Source organism: Lutra lutra, chromosome 18 (genome assembly GCF_902655055.1).
Source record: "Lutra lutra chromosome 18, mLutLut1.2, whole genome shotgun sequence".
NCBI lineage: Eukaryota > Metazoa > Chordata > Mammalia > Carnivora > Mustelidae > Lutra > Lutra lutra.
This window is the reverse complement of record NC_062295.1, coordinates 11,018,668-11,042,756: the sequence shown is the minus strand read 5'-3', so window position 1 is coordinate 11,042,756 and position 24,089 is coordinate 11,018,668.

The window sequence follows — 24,089 nt, the reverse complement described above, 5'->3', positions numbered from 1 at the left end:
CATTCATAGCTCTCCTTCACCCAGGCCTCAATGATTGGTCTGAGGGAAGAGCACATGACAGGAGCTGGCCAATCAGAGTTCTCCTTTTGGCTTTTTCAAATTGGAGCTTGGACAGACAAGACTATTTTTTGCTAACCTAGCTCCTAAAAGGTTATTCCAGAGCAAATCTCCCATGTGTATAGTAAGTCAGAGTGCGGCCACCTTTTAGGGACACCTAGGCATGAGACAGAGTTGAGGAGCAAAAAGTATCATATTGGTTTTAGAAGCTCAGGATTTTTTATGACTGATTTTATCTGCTCTTTGACTTACAGTGTATGTTTCTGTGATCCAGTACCCATGCCTCCCACTGGTGTTTTTGCCCCTGCTTTAATGAACATCTAATAACTTGTATCTATTAAAGGGGTACTGTTTGATGCATGAATACATAATTTATAATGACATCTATTTAAAATAAAAATATGGGACATCTGGGTGGCTCAGTCACTTAAGCATCTGTCTTCAGCTCAGGTTATGATCCCAGGGTCCTGGAAGCGAGTCCTGCATCAGGCTCCTTGCTTAGTGGGGAGCCCACTTCTCCCTCTGCCTGCTGATGCCCCTGCTTGTGTGTGCTCTGTCTCTGACAAATAAGTAAATAAATAAATAAAAATCTATTTAAAAGTAAATAAAAATAAAATAAAAATATGACCAAAGTGGTATAGAACATGACATGACTACTGATTTTAAACTTAGATTAGTTCAAGTATTTGATAAATTCAGTAGTCTGTAGTATAGAGACTGGTACGTCTAATACACCTAATAATCTGTGTATCTAATATGTACTCTCCTGGGAGACAGACAGATAGACAGGCAGACACACCCATCAAACCATCACCACAATAAAATAATGAATCTGTCCATCACACCCCAAAGTTTCCTCAAGGTTCTTTGCAATCCTTCCCTCTACCTCCCCAACGCCAGGCAACAACCAGTTTGCTCCCTGTCATTACAGATTAGTTCTTCTTTTCTAGAATTTTATGTAACTGAAATCATATAATATGTACTCTGTTTTTTGGTCTGGCTTCTTTGACTCAGTATGTTTGAGATTGTGTGGATTAATAAATAGTTCATCCTTTTTTTTTTCGTTGCTGAGTAGATATTCCATTCTTTCTCCATTTACCTATCAATAGGCATTTTTTTTCCAGTTTTTGATCATTATGAATGATCATACTATGAATATTTGGAAATATGGAAAGACTGGCCTGTATGGTAAGTGTATGCTTAACTTTGTCAGAAACTGCTACACCACTATCTTGATATTTACGAAGGTTCTAGTTGCTCCACGTTTTCACCAGCGTTTGGTATGGTCAATCTTCCCTCCTCTGCTTTTGGCGTTAAGTTAGTTCTAGTTGAGTTTATGTCTCTCGCAACCAGAGAATCGTGATGAACGTGGCGGAAGGAACTCTATTTTGGAGAACTTCATCTATAGAATTTGTACATTTGGATACTGACAAATATTTACTGAGAACAAACAAGTGCTAACACCCAGCAGAATCTGTCTAAAAGCTTAAGACATGAGTAGCATGACTTAAGTGCATGAGCTGAAGACTGGGCATGGCTGAATGATACTGATGCATCAGGCCAGGAGAAATTCTATCCAATAAGTAATAGTATTTATTGTCCTGGTCACAGGACTTATTATTTCAGCCAGCAAATGGAACTCAGAGACTAAAAAGGAGAAATGGTTGACGCGGTTCATTTAAGCAATGCGGTTTTTTAAAAAATTCCATAATGAGTTAATAAGAATTTAATAATAGGCTTAATAATTGTTGTCAGCACACCTGTGATGGGGAGAAATGTTCTGACAATGGCAACACATTTGAGGGAAGTGATGTGAAACGGCAGAAGTGGCAGCTTTCCGGGGATTGCCTGGACCTTGCCAAATCTAGGGCCACCTCTGGCTGGACACTGATTCAATAGTCAGTGAATGAGATGGCTTTTGAATCAGCCAGCCTTCTTGCCTCCTGATGTAGCCACTCACTGGCTGGGGGCTGGGTAACCTTAGGTAAGTTATTGTACTTACTCTGTGCCTTCATTTCTTCATCTACAAAATGGAGAGTAGAAAGAACTACAGGGGCACCTGGGTGGCTTAGTAAGTTGAGTGTCCAACTCTTGGTTTTGGCTCAGGTGGTGATCTCATGGGTCATGGATCTGACCCCTGCGTCAGGCTCTGCACTCAGTGTGTACACTGAGTCTTCTGGAAGATTCTCTCCCTCTGGCCTCTTCTAAAGTACGCTCTCTCACTCTCTCTAAAATAAATAAAGAAATCTTAAAAAGAAAAAAATAAAAAAGAAAGTATCTACCTTGTAGTGTTGTGTTAACCCATGTGGCGTGCCCAGAGCACTGACATTGAGTATGTATTCTCTAGATGCTGTTAATTATCGATACAGCTATGTTGATGATGGACAGCTTTTTTTTTTTCTTTTCTCTTTCTCTCTCACCGCTCCCCCCCCCTTTTTTTTTTGCCACATTCCCGGCAAAGCCAACTGATTTTTCATGTAATTATATTTAGATTTTTCCAGGCACTCTACTTTATATCGATGATTTCAGTTCCTCCAATAATTGATCGTTATTCCTCCTTTACATGGGACACTTCTGGAGCTCAGCCAGATTAAGAAGCTGTATTTGGTGAAGCCAGCATTCCAACCAGAATGCTGAGATTCTAGCACAGATGCTCAGTGCATGATTTGAGGCTGCTCTCATGAGAAGAGATCATCAGTCCTAGGGTAAGAGATTGGTGCCACCTCAGGGAGAAGAGAGAATGTTGCTTTCTACCCCAGCACATTCTGACCTCCTGGGAACAGAGCTCTCCTCTTAGTTGTGGGAGGGAAAGTGCCTTCCTCCTTTTCTCTTACTTCTGTGAGACCCTAGTTCTATATTCCTCATACCTCCATCCGTAGGCCTCCCATCATGCTCGGTAGGAAGCTGACCAAGTAGAAGGATTGAGAGCTTTCGGTGAAGGAGATCTTGGATTCTTCTCCTTTCTGTCTTAGAAACATATTTCCCACTGGGCTTGGGGGCAGGTGATCCCACTATGGACAAGAGACTGTTTCTTGCCCCCCTCCCGAACTCCTACCCCAGCTGTGTGGGGCTTTAGGAATTGAGCTGGAGACGCGGTTTTCTGAGACATCTGCTCTCATGGTTTAATGGGCATGGTTAGTCTTACTAATAAGGACTTTGTGATTCAGGGAAGACCACAGAGGCCAGGGAGTAGAAAACCCATATAGGAAACCCATCTCCATAAACATGGGAATGAGATCTTTGGGAAAATGGGGAGAAGGGAAAAGAATGAAGCAAATTGTTGAGAGAGGACAAAAATCCCAAATCAAACAAGAAGAAAAAGTGTGCCTTTCTAAAAAGATTGGAAGGCAGTGACTAACATGAGGAACAAGACAGCCATGAAGGGTAAACTTGACAAGAGAGACCAGGAGTGCTGTTGAGTACTGCTGTGTGTTTACTGGAGGAAGATGGATGACGGCCAGGAAAGCGGCCAAATGGGAAATATGATAAACTCTTAAATGCAAGCAAGAGAGATTCAAGTAATGAGAAGCTCAGATAAGACAAACAGGAGAAATAAAACCCATATGAAAGCAAAGCTGATGGGCCGAACAGAATGGACAGCCAATGGCTGGGGGAATGTGAAGCATGAAGGAGACAAATCCAAAGAGAAAGAGACGGTCTCGGCTGATATGGCTGTCGAATGGCTTTGACAAGGGAGGTAAAGAGGGACAATGAGGGACTGAGGTGATGGACAAATCCCTTAGCTCCAAGTCACATCGCATTAGAGGGATTTGCTTTGTGGTCCGTGACCGTGGCCGCTCTGGGAGACACGTGGGTGCACATTCAGAACTGGTGACGCTGGTTCCTTTTTTGTTTGGGATAAACTCTGAGGTGGAAAATTCTAGAAAGCAGACAAACTCTCTGAAGTTAGCACTCTGTTTCCCAACTCACACTTCCCCAAGGAAGGCTATCTGTTTTAATGTCAAAGCCTATGGCATTTTTCTTCCCAGGGTTCCCCTTTGGTTTTAAGTCACGGTTCTTTGGTTTTGTCCCAAGCCCTCACTGAATACACTGTGGTGGGTCAGTATTGGTAGTGTACTGATCATCCCTAGACTGGTTTCAGGTCTGAGCTCTGTCACTAACTGGCCTCAGCTTTCTCACTTTGGATGGAGAGGATCATATTCTGTCTGTGGGGTCAAATGATAGGAGGAAAGTTCTCAGCATTGTGGCCAGACTGTGCTAGATGCTGGGATCTGGAGCAACACACAGTCCAGTGCCATGCAGCCCAAGGCTATGAAGTGAGGCAGGTATGCTAACATGTGCCTTCATGAAGTATGAGAAAGGCAGCCATGGAACCATCCTCGAGATGGCCTACAGGAGGGCCATGCTGAACTCTCTTGGGGTATGGTTGAAGCCATGGAGAAGCTTTTAATTTGCAACCTAGGGGTAAGTGGTTGGAGGAGGAAATTTCAGGCTCAGGGAACATGATAAAAAAAAAAGGCATTGGATGGTGGTGACGTAGTATGGCAGGTTTGGGGACGTGGCTTTTGGTTTCGTTGAAAGTGCTTTTCACAGAAGGTTAATAGGTATAAAGGAAAGAGGAGATGCCATGTTGAAATGAAATTTAGAACTTTTAGGCTAAACTAACTGGTTTCTTTATCAGAAGATTTGGGAGAGTCTTAGATTTGCTTATCAACATGATGAATCTCCAAGAGGGATCTATGGGACACAGTGTCTTCCAAATTTATTTGAGCACAGAAACTTATTTTGAAGAGGAACTTGCATATCTAGTATTGTACTCCTTCTCCCCTGATGCATAATAATAAGATGTAAATTATAGGGAATAAAAAGAACATTTTATGAAATGCTGACCTCCAGAGTGTGAGGAACAAGACTGTGAGTGGATTATTTGCTTGCTAGAAAAGTTATGTTACAGTAACACTAGAAATCTAAGACAAAAAAGTGTCACCACCTTTAGAGGACATTAAGTATATTAAGTTACCTCTATCCAATGAGGGTAGGTAGGCAGCCCTGTGCTACATTGCATCATGGGATGAATGTAGGCAGGGCACAAAATGGAAGTCACCAGCAAGTCTTCCTTGGTTTCTGTCTATAACTGTCTTACCCTAAGGGAACATAGAGGTGCTATGGAAGAGGCACACAGGAGAGAGAAGGAGATTCATAGGTGTAGAGAAAGTGTCTTAGCTATGAAAGAGAGAGTGAGTCTCCCCCACCCCCAGACTAGAGAATTCCTTGGACATTGGTAGGAAGAAAAGTCAGCTTTAGTTCCTTTCAATGCACATGGGTGGCTGCAAGACATAGACAAGTAGGCATGGCTGGCATCGCCATAGAGAGGATATATTAGTTAGCTAGTGCTGTGTAACAAACTACCCTGAGCATAGTGGCTCAGAACAGCAAACATCTAGTCTAATGTGCAAGTATGAGAGGAAAGAGGTTAGATTGGAGAAAAAAGGACATCTGAGAAAATGGACACAAACAGAGTGAGATACAGTGGTTATTGTGCTTTGTATTTTTATGGGTCCAGTAAACATGTTTGAAATATGAAAGGATAAATGGATGGTTGGAGGATTATTGCATTAGTGTCAAATCAGAATACAAATAAAGAGTTTGGAAAAGAATTTTAAAAAAACCAGCAAAACATTTATGACATCACCGTTTCTATAGGTCAGGAATCTGGATGTGCTTGGCAGAATCCTTGGGTTCTGGGTCTCTGAGAAGGCTTCAGGTATCAGCAGGGGCTGTGGTCATCTTGAGGCTTAACTTGGGGGAAGATCTACTTCTGAAATCACTCATGACCTCATGTGATTGTTGGCAGGGTTGAGTTCCTTTTATGCTCTTGGACTGAAGTCCTCAGTTCTTTGCTAAGTATTTGCCAGAAACTGCCCTTGGTTCCTTGCTAGATGAGTCTTTTCATAGTGGAGCTTGTAACATGCCAGTTGGCTTTCTCAGAGTGCATGAGAAGAGCCAGAGAGACAGTGCTGGCAAGAGAGAAGTCAGTATTTTATTAGGGGACCTTGGAAGTGACATCCCATCACCTTTGCCGTATTCTATAGAGTAAGTCACTAGATCTCGTCTACACTCCAATCAGAGTAGGAGGTGTGACTGTCTAGCCTGGGGGCTGATATACTTTTTCTGCATAGGACCAATAACAAATATTAATATATTAAATATATTATCATATATATCAGATAATTAAATATTCATATATATTGTTGAATAAAAATATTCTTAGGATCAGTTTTGTGAATCTCAGAGACAATTCTGTCTTATTTAATTAGCTGATTTGAAGAGAGCTGAGGGGATTATATGAGGGCATAAATACTCGGAGGTGGGGTCTAGCCGGTAGGGACCATGTCAGAAGCTTCCCAACACAAAGCACTACTGTCATTCTTTTTTTTTTTTTTTTTTTACTACTGTCATTCTTAAAGGAGTTCTACAGAAGCCTGGATTGGAGGAAGTGAAATTAACTGAGGTTGATAACAAGGGGTGTATCTTGATGAAATCCCAAAAGTTCATTTTCGCTTTTGTTTCCTTTGCCTTTTGAGACTTGTCTTGAAAGAAGTTGCTGTGACTGATGTCGAAGAGGTTACTGCCTGTGTTCTCCTCTAGGATTTTGATAGATTCCTGCCTCACATTGAGGTCTTTCATCCTTCTTGAGTTTATCTTTGTGTATGGTGTAAGAGAATTTCTTTTCGAGTTTCATTCTTCTGTACATAGTTTTCTAATTTTCCCAGCACCATTTATTGAAGGACCTGTCTTTTTTCCACTGGATATTTTTTGAAGATTATTTGACCATAGAGTTGAGGGTCCATATCTGGACTCTCTAATCTGTTCCACTGGTCTATGTGTCTGTTTTTGGGCCAGTAACGTGCTGTCTTGGTGATCACGGCTTTGTAGTAAAGCTTGAAATCAGGCAAAGTGATGCCTCCAGCTTTGTTTTTCTTTTCCAACATTTCCTTAGCGATTCAGGGTCTTTTCTGGTTCCAAATAAATTTTAGGATTGCCTGTTCCAGCACTTCAAAAAATGCTGGTGGAATTTTGATTGGGATGGCATTGAAAGTATAGCATGCTCTGGGCATTATAGACATTTTAACAATGTTTATTCTTACGACCCATGAGCATGGAATGCTTTTTCCATCCTTTTGTGTCTTCTTCAACTTCTTCCATGAGTATTCTGTAGTTCCTCAAGTACAGGAACTTTACCTCTTCGGTTAGGTTTATTGTAGCCACTTTGGAAAACAGTGTGGAGATTCCTCAAAAAATGAAAAAATAGAGCTACCCTGTGACACTGCAATTGCACTACTGGGTATTTACCCCGAAGATACAGATGTAGTAAAAAGAAGGGCCATCTGTACCCCAATGTTCGTAGCAGCAATGGCCACAATCACCAAACTGTGGAAGGAGCCAAGATGCCCTTCAACAGATGAATGGATGAAGAAGATATGGTCCATATATACAATGGAATATTATGCAGCCATCAGAAAGGATGAATACCCAACTTTGGTATCAACATGGACAGAACTGGAGGAGATTATGCTGAGTGAAATAAGTGAAATTTATTTCACCAAGTAAAATAAGTGGAATTATCATATGGTTTCACTTACTTGTGGAGCATAAGGAATAACATGAAGGACATTAGGAGAAGGAAAGGAAAAGTGAATTGGGGGAAATCAGAGGGGGAGACCAACCATGAGAGACTGTGGACTCTGAGAAACAAACTGAGGATTTTGGAGGGGAGGGGAATAGGGGGATGGGTGAGCCTGGTTGTGGGTATTAAGGAGGGGATGTATTGCATGGAGCACTGGGTGTGGTGCATAAACAATGAATATTAAAACACTGAAAACAAATAAAATTTAGATGTTAAAAAAAAACAAACAAACAAGGGGGATATCACTGGTAGTCTGTGTGGGTATCCGACCCATCCCAGAGGAAGCCTACCCTCTCTCTTTACATCAGATCCTAGAATTACGATCGAGGTACAAGAGAGTTACCGGGGAAGTCCAAGAATGGCTAGGAAAGGGAGGCATATTTACACTTTTACTAGATACTGGTTAATTGCCATCCAAAAAAGTATGTACCAGTTTTCGTAGGCAGAATTCACAACGTTTTCTTATTTTCTCTCCTTTTCACTGGAAATGTGTTATGCAGCTCTTACTGCTGAGTACAGAGGAGTGGAAGTGATCAGAGTAAAATGTTCATGTTCAGTCCAAGTCAATGAAGGATGAATCATAGACATTACTGAACAGCCAAAGAATAGCTCTGAGATTAGATTTAGTGAAGCTCAAGGAGGGAGAGCGACTTGTCAAACAGTAAATGAAAGTCAGGTTGGGAAACGTTGGAGAGAAAGGAAGTAAATTGACCAGAGAAGGATTTGGCGTCCAATATGGAGAAAAATTCCAACTCTGAAGCCCAAGCTCATCCAGACATTAGCCTGAACTTTGTATGGGGTCATCTGTTCGCAATTTGTCCATTCATCCAATGAATATTTTGTTCACTTGCTATGTGATAAGTGTGTTAGGCATTGAGGCTATAATAATGGGCTGTATTAGGGGTCAGAACACTATGGCCAGTGAGCCAACTGTGTCCCACTGATATGTAAATAAGCATTATTAGAACACGGCCACACTCATTGATTTATGACTTGTGTGTGACTTTTCACACTACGACTGTGAAGTTGAGTAGTTGTAACAAAGACTATGACTTGCAGAGCCTTAAAAGACCTCCTCGTTGGTTCTATACAGAAAAAAATTTGCCAACCCCGAGGCTAGATAGCCATGGTTCCTACCCTTAGGGGGCTAATCATCTACAGGAAAGATGGACATGAATCAAATACTTTCTTAAATGGATCATTGCCCGTGGTGAGTAGTGTCCTGGAGAAGTACATGATGCTGTGTTGAACGTGGCATGGGACACTTTTGATAGGATGGTCAGGGGCAACTTCCCAAGGACATGGATTTTTTTTTTTTTTTAAGGGAGTTGATGGATGAGAAGGAGCCAGCCTGTAATTAGGGAAGAGGTTTCCAGAGGGAAGGGAATGTATCAGAAATCTGTGCTGGGAAAAGTTTCGTCCTTCCCAGGAACAGAGGAGGCCATTGTGACTGGAACATGGAGAGTGAGATGAGACTCAGTAGAGATCAGATCGTCAAGGCCTCCCAGACCAAATCCAGAGACTTGGATTTTGTTTCAGAAACAGTGTAAAGACATTGAAAGTTCTTAAGATCATGAGTCTCACAGACCACTGTGTCTTATTCACTTAGCTGATCTGAAGACAGCTGAGAGGGAGGAATGTTCAGTACCTAGACCCCCATCTTCTCTTCTTGATAGAACATTTCAGAATGTGTGGACAGAAACAATGGTTTATTCGCTGATGGTGAAGCATGTCAGCTTAGCCACAAAGACAACAAGGCCATGGAAGCTTCTAGAGATGTGGAGCAAAGCATTCTGGCTCTGGTGGCAATTTCAACAAGCATACCTTTTACTGGAGAAGTCACATAGCCCTTGGAGAGGTCTGACTCACAGGACTGTTTGAGGACATTCTCATCTTAGGGCTTCTGAAGTGAAGAAAGCAGCTGATGATTTTTAAAACTACTGAGGCTGTAATTTTATTTTTCATGTATAAATGTAGGAAGAGTCACAGACAACTCATAATCTTCATGATAAACCCTCGTCGTCTAACTCTGAAATATCATTTTCATTGGGCAACCTCTTACCAGTGCTAAAGATGTCCTTCGTTTGGCCTTGCAGTTGTTGCTGAAATTGTTCAGGCCTGAAAAGAAACAGCTAAACAAGAAATCTCCTGGAGCCCCTCCTTGACATTGAGCGAGGAATTAACTCACTTTTTCTGGAATTTACCTTATCTTAATGTCTTTTTAATCTTTTAGAAGAAGCGTACAATTTAGTTCTGAGCTTGAAAACTACCAGCATCTTTCCTCAGTAGATAGCTATGTAATCGAATAAGCTTTCAAGGTGTCTCCTAGTTTTCTTTAAAAGCTTGTATTACAACTACTTAAAATCTTGTTGCTTTTTTCTTTTCATCACCCCACTAAACAATGAGAAAACCAAAAGGCAAGCTGCTTAAGACAAAGTGTTATTGGTGAACAGTACAATTGCTGATGTCTTCAAAGTGTGAAATTATAAAAATAAAGCCCTGTATACCCACATGCAAACATTTCTACGCCCCTAGCTCCAGGGTATCATGTTTGATAAAAATATCTATATCTATATCTATTAATATAAAAACAAATGTGAAAAAACTCCTTACAGTTATTTTATAATCAAGAATGAGATAAATTAATAGTTAATATAATTAATAGCCTATAAGGCAATACCTTTATCATCAGAGAAAGCAAAGACATTTATACACCATTAGTGGGTTTTTCATTCATCTGTGGATTAGGGATCTGCTTTCATCCATGAGGGGTTGAAAGGGAGAGCTGGGATTACTAGGACCTGGATGCTCAGAGCTGGTGTTGGGAATATTGGCAGAAACTAGATTGGACCACTCCTCTTGTGGAAACCCTGATACTGATAGAAATAAACTGGAGAGAAGCCCTCTTATCTCTTCCTTCTTTAGTATCACCTATTCGCAGAACCTAAAAGGAAGCCAGCTGGCAAAGAATCTGTGAAGTTTGGTTTGCACAGTCCCACTTAGATCACATACAGAGTACAGAAGGTTGAATGTAGAGCTAAGAGGAAATAAATAACTGGAACAGTAATATTCTTTTGTGTGAATAAAACATCTTGGATTGGTAGGAGCCCCTTTGGGCTGGGTTAGCTTCTGGATCCTCTTGACTTGAATCCACTAAATTCTGATAGCTTCCTTTCTCTCTGGCATAAAATACTCCAGGCTCATACATTTTATGCCACAGACCTCAAGTCAGGTATTTGTGCAAAAAGCCTAGGTTCCTTTTTTTTTTTTTAAAGATTTATTTATTTATTTGACAGAGATCATAAGTAGGCAGAGAGGCAGGAAGAGATAGAGGGGGAAGCAGGCTCCCTGCTGAGCAGAGAGCCCGATGCAGGGATCGATCCCAGGACCCTGGGACCATGACCCGAGCCAAAGGCAGAGGCTTTAACCCACTGAGCCACCCAGGCACCCCACCTAGGTTCCTTTTAACAGGGAATGGTATTTAGAGACCAAAATCTGGGCATCATCGGTGTTCATCTAAAACCCTCATTAAAAAAATGTATTTATTTATTTATTTGAGAGAGCATGAGTTGGGGGAGAGGCAGAGGAAGAAGCAGGCTCCCTGCTGAGCAGGGGACCCTGGGATCATGACTTGAGCCGAAGGCAGATGCTTAATTGACTGAGCCACTCAAGTGCTCCTAAAACCCTCATTTCAAGTAGCATTTGGCTCAATTTATATTGTATAAGATCCTAATTGTGACCTTACAACAGTTCAGGAATGTTGAGTAGGAGGGCTATCCTTGTTTTTGCTCTTAGTCTCTTGTTGGGAGAAAAGATTCTGGGCTATTTAAGGTTTTTCCTCATAGTTGTGCTTGCTTTCACTGGTTTCATGCTTAGTCATCAAGCCTCTGGTTTTTTAAAATCTTAAAGCATATTCCAAGGTGACAGTATAATTTATAATTTACTATTCTGTATAAAGATTCATGAAGATTAGGGCTCCTGGGTATCTTAGACAGTTAAGCAAGCATCTGATTCTCAGTTTCAGGTAGGGTCATGATCTCATGGTCGTGGGATCAAGCCTGGGGTGAGGCTCTGTGTTCAGTGCTGAGTCTGCTTCAGATTCTTTCTCCCTCTGCCCTTCTCCACTCCTATTCTCCCTTTCCCAAGAGAATACATACATACATACGTACATATCTTTGAAAAAAAAAAAAAAAGTACATTGGGGCGCCTGGGTGGCTCAATCCATCAGTCAAAAAAATAAGTATGGTGTATATGTGTTATCAGGAGCTCACTATTGTGGGAAATGGATGTAAGTTGAGGAAATAAAACATTAAGCAAATCTGTGGCATTCCCGGAATCTGAATTGTGAGAGAGCTGTGGATTTTCTATACAATTAAAGAGTGGAAAAACAGGTTCATATAATGGAAACCTCATTGCAAATCTGAGTGTGCAGAGGTATGCAGAATCACCCAGGGAAATCCTTGCTTAAGTTCATCAGAACCTTTGGATCACCATCAGTCATGTCAAAACCCAGTTATTATTATCCCAAGTTTTGCTCCTTTGGAGAGTCTGTTCTCTTGGAGGCATCTGTGGATTATATTCTCATAGTTGAAAGAACGTAATTATTTGATCGCTTCCCTGCATGTAAAAGTTCTATGCTTCATAATTTCAAATACAAAAAACTCCACAAAATTGGTCAACCTGGAAAAATGCTTGGGTGTGCTTATGACAAAACCTTTTGAGAGCTCAAAATTTGAAAAAGCACTTCCCAAATCCTTGAGTAAAGTGAGTGTTTCAGGAAGCTACGTGATATTTATTTGCAGCTTTAAAAAGCCCTTAAGGGGTGACTGGGTGGCTCAGTTGGTTTGGTGACAGGCTGTTGGTTTCAGGGTTCTGGGATCAAGTCCCACTTCGGGCTTTGCTCTTGGTGGGGAGTCTGTTCAAACATTCTCTCTCTCTCTCCCTCTGCCCCTTCCCCTGCTTGCTCTCTATCTCTCTCTCTCTCAAATAAATAAAGCGTAAAAAAACAAAGAGGAACTCTCAAACTTCACTAAGGCCTCTATTTTGAGGCATATTAGAGGATGGGATTCTGAATAATGCTCCTGATGCTGTCCTGGTTCTAATGAGAAGAAGACATGCACAGGGAGCTGGGTGGGAGTGGGAGCTATCATAATTGTTACTAAAGCTAATCAAGTCCCAAAGCATGGGTAAAGTATTATACAACCAGACTGGAGAACGCAGCTTGGATTGGTGTCTTCTCTTACCTTCCCCAATATTAGGTCTTAAGCCTACATCCATGGGTAGCACCATGTGTCAAAGCAGCTTCCGAATATTCTCACTCAGGTGCTCTGTGAATGGTCCCTGTCTGCTTTAGCATCTCTAGGACTTCCTAGGAGGGGACCAGAGAGTACTGGATGGCCTGATCTGCAAGGAAGCAGAAAGGAATCTGAAAGATCTATGGGTCATTGAGAGGAAGTGGGTGAAGCCCCTTTCCTTGTTTTTGAGGCAAACTGAGCCCTCCCCTGGAAGGCAAACTCTTAAGAGTCTCACCAATAAAATTTGTTACTCTCACCCTCAAGGGAGGAGCAAGGAGAAGATGGGGTCAGCGGTTGGCACTATCTCATTGGGGCCCATCCCCAAGATGGTAGGCATCTTGGTAGATGTTCTTTCTTTCTTTGGAAATCTTAGGACAGAGGAACAAGGAATCTTCTCCTTTGAGAAGCAGGGACCACAGAGTCCAATGCTGCCAGGGGCTGGGAAGGTGTTTTGAATAAATGAAGGGGGCCAGGTGGGAAATGAGAGATCCAAAGACACATTCACCCAAAGCCCAATAGTGTCTGTTTAGGTCCGGTGGATGCCGGCGTATGAGAATATGGGTTCAGAGTTGCCAAGACCTTCTAACTTTTCAAGAGATGCTAGGAATTCATTTTTTTTTATGTAAAGTTTTTCAATTTGGAAATTTTGGCAAGTAATTACACTTAAAAAACTACCTTTCAGGCCAAACAGAACATTTCTATGGCCCCATGGGACACCAGTCTATGGTTGGTTAAGAGCATTATAAACTGAGACAATGAAACATCATTTTTTTTAAACTTCTGGTTAGGTGTGTGAAATGAGCCAACCCTCCCTCCCTCCCAAGGATAAGAATAAGAGAAAGGAAGCTCTTAAACATACTGAGTATTGGTATTTGTATTTCCTGGTTTGTCTTCCATCTCTCTGCCCTACCTCTCACTCAAGACAGTCTTGGCCCCTCCCTCCCTTCCTTCCTACCTTCTTTTCTTTCGAGATTTTATTTATTTATTTGAGGGAGAGAAAGTACACACAAGCAGGGGGAGTGGAAGGAAGAGGGACAGAGAGAAGCAGGCTTCCCACTGAGCAGGGAGCCCGATGTGGGGCTCGATCTCAGGACCCTGATATCATGACCCAAGCCAAAGGCAAACACTTAACCAACTGAGCCACCCAGGTGCCCCTCTTGGCCTCTTTCTGTTGCTTTGCTAGGTCTCTTGGCACCTTCTTCATTTTTAGGTCATGTGGTCCCGGCACCACAGCATCGAGACACCGACACAGGCTGAAGTTTGCTGTCAGTCTGATTAGCATATGGAGGAACTTGGAGCTGCTATCCTTGACAGCTGAGACATGGAGCCCCATTTTCAGACCATAAAGGCTAAGCTTTCATCCTGTGTCAGTGTCAGTGTCATTCTGCATCCTGCAGGGACTGGAGCCAAGTGCATGGGATAGCTTTGGACAGAGCCCATCTTCAATACGTCAGTGCCTCTTGCAGCTGGTGATGGCCTTGAAACGTCATGTGCAATTAGAGGGCTCCTCCTCAAGTTCCCATGACAGTTTGCATGTGGCTCAGTGCTTTCTGGAGAGCAGACTTCAGAGAGTCATTCACCATTCAACAAACATTTATGAAGTTCCTGCTAATGACTGGGGATCCTTAAAGACATTGGCTCTTCAGCATTAAATGAGATAAACTTGGTCCCTACCTTCATGGAGTTTACATTGTAGTCATGGGAGACAAGTGAGCAGACACACAGATATAAGATGATTGGTGATGTTACCGACTGAGGGCAGGGTCTCCTTTCGTTGCTGTGGCTGAGGGGTCATCTCTAGAGGGATGACGTTCAAGCTCATAACTGACTCATATATATTTTTTAAGTGCTCAGGTATGTTTATTTACTTATTTATTTTTATTAGATCCTTAGTCCAGAGTTATTGAAGAACTAAGATTCCTAAATATTTATTTATTCTGGAGAGAGAGAGAAAGAGAGAGAGAGTGAGCAGGGAGAGGGGCAGAGGGAGAGAGAGAATGTCAAGCAGAATGATTCCTCTGATGAATGCAGAGCCAGAGGTGGGGCTCAGTCTCATGACCCTGAGATAAGGACCTGAGCAAAAATCAGTAGTCGATGCCCAACCAACTGAGCCACCACATGCCCTAAGAAATAAATTGTTAAAGTTGAATACTATGAGGGTCTAGAAATGGCACAGAACAAAGTATTAACACCAGTTATCTCTTAGTGGTGGGATTCACATATTCATTTAACTTAAGAAGAAGCATTTACTGAGTGCCTAATATGAGTTTGGTTATATTACTGACTGCTGGAAGTGCGGTTGTGAGCAAAACAGATTGGGTTAAAATATGAAGGGTATCCTGAAGGAAAAAGTGTATCATGGTAAAGAATAAAAAAGAGAAGCACCTAATTTATAATGGTGGGTCAGGGCAACTTGAACTGAGACTGAGAAATGAGAAGGGTTCAGTTGTGTGAAGAATATTGAGGGTGGGGACTAGGAGGAGTATCCCAGGTGATGGGAGAAGCATGTGCAAAGGCCCTGGGGCTGGAAAGAATTTGTTGTATTTGGAGAACTGCAAGCAAATTTGTTAGGATGGAGCAAAGGGGTCAAGAGATAAAACTGGAGAGATTTTGAGGATCCAGGTCAGGCAAACCCTGGAGTTATGAAGAATAGTTTGGATGTTATGGGATGAGCAATGATAAATTTTTGAGGGGTTGGGGTTTTCAGTTGGAGAGTGCTATGACTCCATGTACATTTTTGTAAAGATCATGCATGGTTGTTGGTTGGAGAGTGGGTTTCAATTTTTAGTTGAAGCAGAGAGGCCTGTTAGAAAGTTGTTGCATTTGTTCTGCTGAGAGATCATGGTAGCTCGGACTAGGGAATCAGAATTGATCTTTATGGTCCTGTAAGTTGATCATTGCACAATTGCACAATTCCAGGGGGTACAGTTCCTTAGACAACAACATAAACAGTGCTTCCTGGAGTGGCCCTAAGTGTGGGACAGTAGTATCAGGAATGGGTGAGAGAGAGGGAGAGGGAGAGAGAGAGCGAGAAAAAGAGAGGGGGAGGGAGAAAGGGAGAGATGGTTGGATTCAGGATGTGCTACTAGATTAGACTGGTAGGAGTAAAGGGAGAAGAGGACACTTGTGGATGGCTCCTCGGTTTCTGCATTAGATCACTTCAGGGATGTTGGTGGCATTTTCTTAAATGGAGAAACACTGCATATGGAACAGTTTGCAGAAGAAAAAGCAAGAGATTTTTCTTACATTTGCGAAGTGTAGTATGTTGGGAGCCATCCAAGGGAAGATGTCAAGTAGACAGTTGGATATACAAGTCTGGAATTCAAAGTGGAAGTCGAGGCCAGATACAAAACTTGGAAGTCATCAGGATAAAAGTTGCATTTAAAGCCATTGAGTTGGAGAGAGAAGAGATGAGGTCCTGAGTCTGTGACTTGAAGAACTTGATCGGTGAGGCAGGAAGAGGAAGGTCGATTAAGAAAGCAGAGGAGGAAGGGGCACTTGGGTAGCTTAGTCAGTTAAGCATCAGATTCTTGATTTCAGCTCAGGTCACGGTCTTGGGGTTGTGGGATTGAACCCTGAGTCGGGTTCCACGCTCAGCCTGGAGTCTGCTTGGGATTCTGTCTCTCCCTCTGCCCCTCCCCCCCCAACAAATAAAATCTTAAAAAAAAAAAAAAAGAAAGAAAGAAAGTGGAGGAGGAGACACTGAAAACTGGGAGCAAATTAGAAAAGCACAGCATCTTCTAATTTGAGAGAGAAGGACCCTGGATGGTTTTTGTCCTAAGGAGTTGTTTTTAATTTAAGTAATAAATATGAACACATGTATTTTTGTCTCTTCTCTGGGGATGCAGTTATTTTTCTGTGCATGGTGGGGATTGAGCTGATTTTGCCCTGCAAGGTGACCAGTTGCCCCTGTGAGCGGTGGTTGGGTATTAGTGAGATGTGATTCCGGGACATGTGGAACCTGACATTCTCATGTTGCCCCGGCGATGTACAATCAGGACAGCTGAAATGTGCTTGTTGGAAGGCAGTGGTCTCACAGGGGCAGTTTTGGCCTGCCCCACTGCCTCCCTACCCCCGGGGATATTTGACCATGTCTGGAAACATTTTCATTTGTTACATCTGGATTGTAGGGGTGTGTGTGAGGGGGTAGCTGCTGGCACTCGGTAGGTAGAAGGAAGCAAGGGATGCTGCTAGACCTACTGCAGAGCACAGGCCAGCCCTCGAGACCAACAGCTGTCCAGCCCCGAAGACCAATAGGGCTGAGGTTGAAGAATCTTGTTGTAGCGAGTGCAGAGTTAAGTCACTTGCTGAAATTTTGTTGTTCCTTCCTGAAAGTCTCCTTGGGGGAAGAGAGAAACCTACCGAAGCTAAGGGTCAGCTGTCCTTATTTCCCAGGAGCATCTATGCCCAGACACGGGGTTGATTGAAATGATTTTTTTGGCGGATGCCTCACACGTCATCATCTCAGGCTGTCAGGGGGATAATTTGTAGAATAATATCTGTGGCTTAGAAATGCAGGGTTGGTGGTGGTGATGGTGGTGGTGTTGGTGGTGGTAGACAGTGTGTGTGTGTGTGTGTGTGTGTGTGTGTGTGTGTCTTTCCTTGTGGAGAGTGACAGAGATGGAATCTTTGATTTGGGAGAGAATTAGAAAGACAGAAGCACCAATGCTGCATTTTTTTCAGTTATTCAGGATTCCTAAAACCTACCTTTTTTCCCCTCTCAGAAATGGCACTTATCTTCTATTCTTTTGGGAATCAATTGAATTCTTCCTTTACTTATGTTTAAAAAAAAAGAAAAAAGAGGCTGGGTGCCCGAAGGAAAAGAAAATGACCAGACTAATCTTGGTCTCACATATGGATTCAAAAGCAATGTGGCATTTCTATATCACCCAAGATTTTTTCATAATGGAAAGTGTGTCTGTGGGTGGAAGGCAAAAGGCGATGGGAAAGAGAATTATAGAGAACTCAGAATTTTAGATCGTTAAGGAACTTAACAGATCATTTCATCGGACCTGTTTACAACCAGATACCTTAAGCTTTAAGAGAGTCATGACTAGTCTTCATTCGCTTCTTCCCCAACTTTGAGATAGTTCAAAAGATGGCCTGAGAATCTTGAACAGGGATACAAAACTGGCCTGAACTTTCAATGCTGGAGGAGATCAGCTAATAGGTCCTGACTATGGAGGGGGAATAGAGTATGAATTTAAAAAGGCTTTGGTACAGATATGAGAGACCATGTTAGCAGTCAGAGTCATACAGGAATTGAGGTATATGGGGACACTGGGGAATTCTGTTCATCACTGCAGACTTAATGCTTTGACGGCGCCTGCACGTAGTAGGCTCTTGGTAAGTTCTCTGTTGAATGCAGGCCTCAAGGAAGTTAAAGGGGAATTTGATTTGGAGGAGGGTGAGGAAGGATACCACGCTCACTGGGGAAGACATTACCTTTCCCATTCTTTGCCTAGTAAGATAACTCAGAGAAATAGATGGTTAAGAGGGATAGTAATAGTAAATATATGTAGGTATTCTAGATGATAGATACTATTAATAAATGTAAATATTCAATGTTAGACATTACATATAAAACATTACTATTCATCTATATTGATACTAATATTAAAATAGAAAATTTTCGTGATGATGAAAAATAGGAAAATAGAAAATTTTCATGATGAAAATTTCATCATTTTCATGATATTATTTGTGTTTAGTTTCATGGAAGAGAATGCCTAAAAAACAGTGGCTTCCACAAGGAAAAAGTGTATTTTCCTCACATGGTGGAAAGTTTGGAGATATTGAGGGGGTCCTGAGCTCAAGTGGTGACCCAGAGATGCCCCTGGGGACCTGGGCCCCTTCGTCTTTGTTCTTCACCAACCACTCTTCGCGTATATCCTTGTCCAGATGGACACAAGATGGCCGTTCTTGCATCAGGGGAGGACAAGAGTTGTTGAGTCGATTCCACTTTGATTTATCAGGAAAAAAGTGGTTTGTCCAGAAGCCCCACCCAGTAGACTTCTATTTACATCTTGTTGGCCAAAACCAGGTCACATGCTCCTTCCTAACTGCAGGGGAATCTGGGAAGAATGTTTGTAATCCATCCTGGACAAAACAGGAGTTTTGTTAGTGAAGAAGAAGATCTTTTAGTGCAGAAGAGCTTGACGCACAACCCTAATTCCACGACTGAAAGGAGCAAGGCCCACATCAGGGAATGGACTTGCCTGGTCCATACCAATGAGTTCGAGTCAGCATGGAAGCCTCATTCCAGGCCATGACTTGGCTTCACATCAGCATACAGAGCAGCATGGAGCTTTGGTAAAACGATATCTGTTTGTCACCACCTGGGAACTGGGTTTTGGTCTCTGCGAAAGGTTATATGTTGGGGGCCGGTGAAGTCCTTAGGAGTCTGGGAGATATCAGTGTCAAGCGAGACAAAAATCAATATAGTAGTGGCGATGCTGCCTTTTGTCATCATGAACCCAGTACTTATAGCAGACATCGCATTCAGCCCAAGGAGAGTAAAGCTGGGCATCATGCAGAGCCCAGTGGAACAATTCCAGACATGACTTTTTCCTAAGTTCTGGAATGTGGTTGGCCAAGTAAGTGCACTGGTTTGCACACACCAAGCACTCAGTACACGGTAACTGTGGTTATTCTCATTTGATGGGTAATATTGGCCAACAGAGATGTCTGATGCATTGTAGGATGGAATTACATTAGAGTAAGTAAGAAAGATGTAAAAGCTACGTGGTTAGGTTGGCTAACACATAATTATAATTTTGCATGCATGTGGGGGAGAATGGAAGAAAGGAGCTAAGCATTTAGGTTTCTTTTTCTAAGTGGGAAAGGGAACCACTGGGGTGAGGCCGGGAGGATGTCCAGCAGGGGCGTGACGTGATCAGATAGATGTTTTGGAGAGATCTCCCTGTCTACCGAGAATGGAGGGTAGGAGTGAGTGTGAATGTGGGGAGACTCAGGCTGTGTCAGGAGCGCAGGTGAGATACGATGGTGGCTTGGAGCACAGTGCTTGTGGTGGAAGCAGGGAAGAGTGGTCAGAGTTAGGACATATATTTTGAAGGTAGAACACAAAGGACTAACTGATGTATTTCGTGTGGGACTGGAGAAAAGAGAGGAGGCAAACATTACTTTTGAGCCACTGGCATGGTGGGGTTGCCATTTACAGATAGGGGGCGGCTGTAGGAGGAGCAAGTTTGGGGGGTAAGCGATGAAATCGATCATTTTGGACCATGTTACATTTCAGATGCCTCTTAGACACCCAAGTAGAGACTTAATTAGGTAAATGGAAATTTGAGTCTTAAGTTCAGAACTGAAGTTAGAGCAGGAGAATTACATTTTAAAGTCCTTATTATATTGATGGGATTTAAAGCCACAGGTGCTGGATGAGGGACTTGAGAGATTAAATGTCAGCAGAGGTGAGAAAAGAGTCAAAGACTGTATCCTGGGATGGTGAGAAGGAGCATCAGTGAGGAAGGGGGAGACCAGGTATGGTATCTTGGGTCAGAGTGGAGGGAAAGCCCCCCAAAAGAGGATGCTTAACTGTGTTGAAAGATCCCGAAAGTTTGAGTGTAGTGAGAGTGGAGGTGATCATTGTGTTGGCACCTTGGAGTCACTGGGGACGGTCACAAGAGCAGTTTTTGTTGGTGTGCAGGGGGTGCTGGCCTGATTGAAGGGTAGAGCTCCAGTGACTTCTCCAAGGTTCTCTGAGAGGATTCATGGCAAGATTGGTTTGCTGTGTAGAGGAGTTTGAACTTCTTCATGAGGCAGTAGTGTTTTAGCAAGAATAGTGACACAGCCAGATTTGCATTGTATTAACGTCAGCTTGGCTGTGGTATGGTCAAAGTGAGGTCAGTTGAGGGATGATGGTGGCCAGAGCCAGGCTGGTGGCAGCAGAGAAGAGAGAGTAACTTGATTTAAGAGAGATTAAGAAGATGGAACCCCTGGGGACGCCTGGGTGGCTCAGTTGGTTAAGCAGCTGCCTTCGGCTCAGGTCATGATCCCAGTGTCCTGGGATCGAGTCCCACATCGGGCTCCTTGCTCGGCAGGGGGACTGCTTCTCCCTCTACCTCTGTCTGCCTGTGCGCTCGCGCTCTCTCTCTCTCTCTCTCTGACAAATAAATAAAATCTTAAAAAAAAAAAAAAAAGAAGATGGAACCCTTAGATCTTGAGGATGGGTAGGAGGTGAAAAACAGGAGGTGGGTTCAAATCCAAGCTCTGCCACTTGGTAGCTCTGTGAACTTGAGCCTGTCTCTTAGTGTCTCTGTGCCTCAGTTTACTTATCTGTAAAATGAAGCTAATAACAATTTCTACTGCCTAAGGCTGTTCTTGGATTACACAAGATTAATGTAGGTGAAAAGAAGATGTGGTATATATATACAATGGAATACTATGCAGCCATCAAAAGAAATGAAATCTTGCCATTTGCAACGACGTGGATGGAACTAGAGGGTATTATGCTTAGCGAAATAAGTCAGTCGGAGAAAGACAACTATCATATGATCTCCCTGATATGAGAAAGTGGAGATGCACTGTGGGGGGTTTTGAGGGTAGGAAGGGAGGGAGACAAACCATAAGAGACTCTTAATCTCACAAAGCAAACTGAGGGTGGCCAGGGGGAGGGGGGTAGGGAGAGGGTGGTTGGGTTATGGACATGGGGGAGGGTATGTGCTATGGTGAGTGCTGTGAAGTGTGTGAACCTGGCGATTTACAGACCTGTACCCCTGGGGCTAATAATACATTATATGTTTATAAAAAATTAAAAAATTTAAAAAAATGATTAATGCAGGTGAAATGTTTGGCACAGGGTCTGGTATGTGGCCGCTATTGAGAACCATAAGCAGAACCTTTGAACGTTTTAGATGTGCTTAAGCCCTTGCTAAGCATTCTCTCTTTGGGGATTGCTACTTACTTTTTCAGCAGAAAGAGCCGAAGTATCCCCTGTGCAGAAAGACACTATTGCCATTTGTAAGAATCTGCAGCTCAGGCATCTCTCATTTTTGCTAGGAAGGTGACATGATTCAAATTTAATACTAGGTGTCATAGAAGCTATACATTATTATTTTATGTCATTAGTGAGACTCAGATATCAACAATTGCTTGGCTAAAAGGATTCACTCAGAAAGAGGGAGATATGATTGGCCGTCCCTGTGATTGACATCCAGCGACAGTAGGGTTTATTGGGACAAAAATTTTACAAGCAGGGTGATTTGCATATATCATGCCTTTAATTTGCCCACACAGATCGGGCACTTAGGTACACAATTACCCAATTAATGGGTGTCATTTCCTAACTGCGGGGGCAAACATGATAATTGAGCCCTCAAATGGCTACGTGCTCACAATTTGCTTTCTTTTAGGAAAAGGTGGCACTTTTGAGTTTTATGGTGAAGTTAAAAGCGTCTGATAGCTCAGGATTCTTTCCAGACTGGATGATGGTGTTCTTCTGGCACAAGCTGAGCATGGTGGTTAAGAAACTCAGGGAGCCATTAGATCGAGAGTTTTCACATGGGGATTGCTGATGTGTTAATAGACACCATGTTGGAATTCCTTGTTCTGGGATGCACCACTGCACCACCACTGGAATTTTGTCAGTAGATGCTGAAGTGTCTTCCTACTTTGGGATCGCCTTTGTCCTGGTGGGACAGTAACACCTTCCCCCAGGTTGTCCTTCTCCACTGAGTGGGATGCTCTTGCCTCAAAAGTGGGGGTCTTCTCTTTATCCATCTGGCATCCCCTTGGGTGTCATGGCACTATTTCTTAGTTTCAGATGGACCCAGGGAGGTTTCTGGTCTCTGCCTGGCATAAAAGGAGCTCCGTGGTGGGACGTAATATTAAACTTGGAAGTTTGAATCTGGCACCAGGTCCCAGTTTGGTGGGGAAGCCACTGGAGCTTTTTGTGGAGTTGCTCGGTGGAAGAACCAATCTTCCTTTCATCTTTCCTCCCAATCTACCTCCTTCCCTCTCCCCTTTCTTCCTTTCCTTCCTTTTGGTTTATTAAGAGAAATCCAATAAAGTTGCGCATAAGACTTAATAGATACCACACAAAGGAAGATACACAAATGGCCATTAAGCACAGGAAAATTCTGAGCATCATTAACCAATGGGTAAATGCAAATAAAAATCACTGTGAGATACCACCGTACCTTCTACAATGATCAGCACCTCATACGTTGGTGAGAATATGAGGCAGCTGGAATTCTTCTAGATTGCTTGTGTGGGTGTCCTCAGGTACACCCATTTTAGGAGACGGTTTGGCAATGTCTTCAGTAGTTAAACGTATCCCTAGCCTATGACCTGGCAATTCCAGTTCTAGGTTTTACTCGAGAGGAATGAAAACATATGTCCAAAAAAAAGGATATGTACAAGAATGTTCATGGAAGAGGATGGAGTTGAAAGTTATGAGTACAAGGGAGTTTTATGGGGGTGATAGCAATATTCTGTATCTTGCTATAGATGTGGGTTTCATGGGTGTGTGTGTTTGTTAAAACCGATGAAAACGTTGAGATCTTTGCTTATTGCTGTATGCAGATTATACTTCAATAAAAACAAATACACACCAAAGGGAGTTTTATGGAGCCTATAAAAATAATATGTATGAATTATTTAAAAGCAAAGGCATTTTTTAAAGGTTGTATTTATTTACTTGGCAGAGAGAGAGATCACAAGTAGGCAGAGAGACAGGCAGAGAGAGAGGGGGAAGCAGGCTCCCCGCTGAGCAGAGAGCCCAATGCGGGGCTCGATCCCAGGACTCTGAGATCATGACCTGAGCTGAAGGCAGAGGCTTAACCCAGTGAGCCACCCAGGTGCCCAAAAAGCAGAGGCTTTTGAGAGATGAGGTTAAAAAGTATTTTTATGAGTACTCATACACAGGGAGGTCTTGACTCAGATTTGGGTGTAGATTTCAGTTCCGCTTTTAAGCTGTATGTCCTTAGGTATTTTATTTCCCTACTCAGAGTCTCAGTTTCTTTGTATCTAAAATGAGGGTAGTAATACCTACCTTACAGGGTTTGAAGGAGGGATTAAATGAGAAAATGCAAAGTGCCTGGAATATAGGAAACATTCGATCATTTTTAATA